Source organism: Rhinolophus sinicus, linkage group LG09, assembly GCF_036562045.2.
Source record: "Rhinolophus sinicus isolate RSC01 linkage group LG09, ASM3656204v1, whole genome shotgun sequence".
Taxonomy (NCBI): domain Eukaryota; kingdom Metazoa; phylum Chordata; class Mammalia; order Chiroptera; family Rhinolophidae; genus Rhinolophus; species Rhinolophus sinicus.
The window spans coordinates 112,875,982-112,881,974 of NC_133758.1; positions in this window are offsets into that span (position 1 = coordinate 112,875,982).

The following is a 5,993-nucleotide window of genomic DNA, read 5'->3' on the forward strand; positions in this document are numbered from 1 at the left end:
TTGAGATGGAACGAGATCAAAAAGGGATTAGAAGGGATTAGAAATGGCAAGAAGTGGCCAGAGTCCTGAGTCCTGGGGCCTCCAATGTGAAGAGACCCAGGCGGCAAGGAAGAAGCAGCGCAGACTGCGACGCTGTGGCTCACTGATCTGGAGGCCAGTGGAAAAGGGTTTCAAAGAGGAGGTGATTCAGCCACATCAAAACCTGCGCATCCATCAGTGCTCTTCCCTGGAGGGGTGGGGCAAGCGTCCCATCGGAGTGGGGTTATAGCTGGAATTTTCTTAAATGTATAGGAATAGTTAGGAAATACTGACATCTTTAAAATATTTTCTCTATCTCCTTATAGTATTAAATCTTCATATTCAGAAAAATAAAGTCTTCCCATTTATATGTCTTCATTTCCCCCCCCATATATTCCTTAGGCGGACATGAAGGGACCGTTTTGCTGTGCAGGGATCTGAAAGGTCTGTGGAGGGTACAGCGAGGGGCCGCTGCGACTCCAGTAGGGAAGGCAGGTGCCCAAGGGCTGGGGACAAGGAGTGTCAAGCAGGTCATCACGTCCACTCAAGGAACCTGTAGAGAACTTTCAGAAGAGGTGGTCTGAGCTGCACTGACGACATGTGCTGGGGAGTAAGGTCTCAAGTGCTCTGGAGAAGGACAGTTTTGCAGCTTCTTTGATGCATTTGAGATGAAGGAGGTGGGAGAAAGCAAGGGATCAGATTACAGGATGGTAATGAGGTCATGCGCTCTCTTGAATACCCCTTCTGAGGGGTATTACTTCTGGTGTTTCAAAGGTGCGTTAACCTAGATACACAAGAACAATGCACAGAGCTGGCTGAAACCTTTCACTAAAGAAGCTATAGGCCTGGGGCGTGACTACCCACCATGACCTGCCCAGTTAGGAATTTATGACCAGATCACCCTGGGAGATTACTTTCCATAGAATTCCGCCCCCCCACCCCCTTTTTTTCCATCTGCAATCAGAGGATCTAGGAAGGAGAAAGAGGGGAAAGGTGATCTGCGCGCCCTGAGACTTGGCTGCAAGGCAGTGAGAGTTCCAGGGACCCTGAGAAAAACACCAGCTTTTGATAGGCTTACGTACTAAGTATTAAGGACTAAGTATTAAGAGGTACGGTGGGCTATTTGTGTCAACGTATTTTAACTTCATTCAAGCTTACGGTATTTAATAAATCAACATGGTTCAAAATTAAATAGGTTTGAAAACATGTAGCGTGAAAAGTTTCTTCCCCTCCCTGTTCTCCCAGCCACCTAGCTTTCCTCCAAGGAGGTGATCTGGCTCAACAGTTGCTTGGGGGTTCTTCCAGACACACTCTGTATATACACAGTGTTCTTTCTGCACCATATATATATATATATGAGTTCATTCCATACCAGTATTTAAAGGTTCCTTGTTCTTGCCCTAGCAAATGATTCCCTTTTATGGATGTAGTATAATTTATTTATCTAGTTCCCTATTGACGGACACTGACAGTATTTTCAAACATGAAAGAACTTTAGTACCGATTTCACACCCCTTGCAAGTGGAATTTCTGAGTGTTTTCTGATTTAAAAAGAAATTTTATTTTTATTCTCTTTTTAAGGCCTGTACTTTAAAAATTAAGGTATAATTTACATGCAGTAAAAGGCATGCATTAAATGTTTCTATGTGGTTTAAATTTGCATTCCTCTATTGTCTAATGGCGTTAAGCTTTTTTCATATACTTATTGGCCGTTTGTAAAGTATCGGTTTTTAATCTTTTGCTAATTAATAAACATTTATTATCAACTTGACAGAGGTATAACTTACATGTGACGAACTACAGCACCTTAAAGTGCACAATTAAATGGGTTTTGACACTGCCCGCCCCCTTGAGGTCACAACCACAATCAAGATTCTGGACATTTTCATCACGTCCCAAAAGTTTCTCAGGCTCCTTTGCAAACTCCTTTCCTCTGCCTCTTGCCCCATGAAACTACAGATGGACTTTATGTCACTATAGACTCATTTGCCTTTTCTAGAATTTCAAAAGGAATCTGGATTTTGAAATGAATTATATACAGTATGAAGTATTTTGGGTCTGGCCTTTTCCACTCAATGTAATGATTTCGAGATTCACCCACGATGTTGTGTTTATCAGTAGTTTGTTGTTTCTGTATTGCTGTGTTAGTACTCCATCGCATGGCTATGCCACGTGTGTTTGTCCACTCACCAGTTGATGGGTGTTGGGTTGTTTCCAGTTCTTGGCTATTAATTACCAATATCAATAAAAGTGCTGTGAACTTTCATGCCCAAGCCTTTGTGTGGACATATGTTTCTATTTCATGTGGGTAAATGCCTAGGGGCAAGATTGCTGAGCCAAGGGCAAATGCACCATTTACTGCTTCTCATTCCTCCTTTGCTGCTGCACCACGAATATCAAGGAATAGTAAGGATTTTAAGGTAAATCAGATGTTGTGTAGACACAACATTGGAGAGCTGTTATAATTCAAAGCATTCAAAAACATGTGTTAGACTTACCTCTCTTTTCTCCAGGGACAATATATAATGTACCTGGAGCTAAGCAAGGGAAGACGTTGGTGACACAGTTCTCTTTATTTTAGCAAACTCTACAAGCTTAGTTTAGCAATAATTTTTGTTAGTGTTTCAGATGTCCTAAAATTGCTCTTGGGGTAGGACCTAGAGATGGGATTGGATATAATAACGCAGCTGGCGTTAGTAAGAGAGCTCAGGGCTGTGCTGTGTTTTGCTGTTTCCTTACCGTGAGTCAACCTGCATGAAATGAAACAATAGATCATGAGTTCCTACTGGAAGTGTCTCTGTAACCAAGTAGACTCTAGTCATAGATAACATGAGTCACCTAGAATTTACTAGAAGAGTGAATCGCTTGCCTAATACTCCATTTCAACATTGAAAATGGGTGTTAATTAGTAAATTTTAAATTGGACGTCAACTTCTCTTGGGAGGAAGGGTGCTTTTTCAGGCTTCTTGGGAAATCATGGGGAGACTAAATATTAGTGAAATCGCATATCTATTTCTCATAAAGCCACTAAAATGACTTACAAAAAATGTTTAGCTGTAGCTGGAAGGAAAATCACAGAGATGTCAGAATTTCCAATTAAACTAATAAAGATTATAAAAAGTACACACAAAATACAACACTAATTACCAACCTACTAGGATTGCTAATATCTTTGATTAATTAGACACATAAATTAATTTTGCAAGAGCTTAAAGTAAATACCTGTGGTATCATGAACTAGGATGTTTACCACTCATCTAAGCTGAAGGCGGAAATGGACCACAACCCCCTCATAAAAACCTACAGTGGGAAAGGAGAGCAGAAAAAGGCGACCAGAAAACGATGAAAACAGAATCATACACGTCAGTGAAGAGCAAAACAAAACCCATCACACTAAATGGACATAAAACATGAATGTGTAACCTAAAGAGCAACAAAAGAAATAGATACAAAAAATATATTTTTCTTTTTAGGAATCAAAGAAGAGAGAACTTCAATAACCCCTTTTCAGTGAATACACTGTATATATAAAATGCTGGCAAATCTGGAGCGAAACTGGACCTTTACTCTTTTCTAGTAGCATTTTAAAAATTTTGGAACAATATGGAAAATACTTCAGGATCTTTAAAATTACTTATACCCTTGGAGCCACTGAGTTTACTCTTAAAACAACAATTCATTATGTAGCCATTGTCCAAATGCCAAGATGTGGGATAAACAGACAAACACACCGAAGCTGGCTGTCCTGTGCTTTCTAAGCTCTGAGGGAGAAACGTCCATCTGCTCCTTAGGAAGCTGGTTATTATTCAGAGAAAGGATGCAGTTCTCTGTCTAACAGGACGTGGGGACCCACCTGGGCCTTCTTGGTGTGGGATGAGGCCTAGTCTCCCAGATTTCCCGGCTGCTCAGGGTTTGTTCCCAACTCCTTTCTGAAGAGACGACAGGGGCTTGAATCGTTCTGCAGAAACTATAAAAGTGACCCAGGGAAAGAAACTGTAGTATTTATGAGGTTCAGGGACTATGGCTCCAGACATCAGCTCTCAAGGCTGCTGCTGCCTTTGCTGGCTGCCCTCCCAGCTGGAGGTCTGACTATTCTCAACTGCAGGGCAGAGGAGAGAAGGGGGAGGGGAGGCACTTACTAAGTCCTGAAGCCTCGCAGGCTGCCATCAACCAACCAGAGGCCCTGGGCTTGGATGTGTCTGCTGCTCTGGTTGTAACAAATGCCTTTAGTTAAAGTAAGAAACCCATGTTCAGCTAAGGGACTTGTAACGAAATTGCTACTTTTGTTTTTGGTTTACCCACAGAGGGGATGAACAGACCTGGAAGGGAGAGAATGAGACAGCTACGGTAGTTAACTAAATCAAGAATATCCAAGAAGGAAATGGTAAAGGAACTCTCTACTCAGAGACCCCAAGAAATAACACACATCTGAATATTCAGTGAAGCATTTTCTATAACATCAGGGAAGTACAAACCATAAACCATATTTCTGCTTACTAGATAAAGGAACTGAAATATTTTGTAGTGTAATCTAATCTTGCCAATGAAAATGGTCCCTCTGAGACTGTTTAGAAACAGGAGGCAATGCAGAGAAACACCAGGCAATGCAAAATTTCACTGGCAAGTTAAAATAGAAACATAGTAACTTGGATGCAATGCTTGCAACAACGTTAAGAGTGAAAGGCATCTTCCTGGGAGATACCATGTGACAGGTAGATAGTGATTTTGTTAGGTTAGAGTAACAAAGAGTAACATGTCATCATTAGACATTTTTTTTAAAGTGAAGACTTTGTCAGTGTTTCAACACATGATTTAATTCTCCTCTCATCATCACTTTGCACATCTGAGTAATTAAATTTTCAACTTTAGGGTGTGCATTGTGGCAACAAATCAATTTCCTCTTCTCAGAAGTAATTTCTAGCACATAGTTGTTTTCACCAACATGGGTGAGGGTGTTCAAAACACTCTCAGCAATATTTCTGGGTTGGTAATAAGTTCCACCTGAGGCAATGACCAAATATTAACATTAAAGTCTAATATGATACTTTCTGGTCATGGGAGATCAACCGGGGAAGGTCAAACACAAATATGCCATTTTCAAATAAGTTCTTTTCATCAAATTTCAGGCTTTTAAGTTAGTAAATTTATAACTAACTGCTTTGCTGTTATTATTTAGGAATTTTTCATGTTGGCCTTGACTCAAGTATTCAGTCCCAGCATCTCATCAACTGAGATATCGTCGAACAAGTTTTTTCTGCCTTAGCAAATGTGAAAAGGGTTTCTTAGACATTCATTTCTGTTAGCTCTTTTAGAACTCCTAAGCCTGTTAGGTTAAGAAGAGAGAGAAACTAAATCCCAGGTCAGGACGCTTTCACTTGCAAGTGACAGAAAAAAAGAAAGAAAAAACCCGCCTATTGATTTAAAGCAAAAAAGAGACTTTACAGACTCAGTTACTGAAAAGTCAGAGTGAGCGTCGGCAAGTCCAACCATGGGCCAGGTCTGGTCGATGGGATGTTGTAAAGCCAGCAAGCTACGGATGCTTTGTGTCCTTTTTACATGATTGGGGGGGGGGGGGGGTCAAAAGAATAATAACATGTCAAGGCACATAAAAATTATGTGAAATTCAAATTTTAGTGTCCAGAAATAAAATCTTTTTGGCTCGTAGCTCTGAGGGCCACTGAGTAGTCACAGCAGAGAGTGTAGGCCCACAAAACCTAACATATTTTCTCGATGGCCCTTCACAGAACAAGTTTCACCTGTGCCCTAGAAGCACGATGGCACCAGCATCCAAATTAGGCTGACGTCATCTCACGGTATCTCACTGCTTTTTCTGTGTGTTGGCTCCATTTTCGTCTTGTGAGGGCAAGAGGGCAGAAAGCCATGACACATTTACTTCCTATCCTCTCCACCAAGGAAAGAGGAAGGAGAGTTTATCTTCCCCACTCGGCCCAAAGGGCCAGAACTGAGTCCCACTG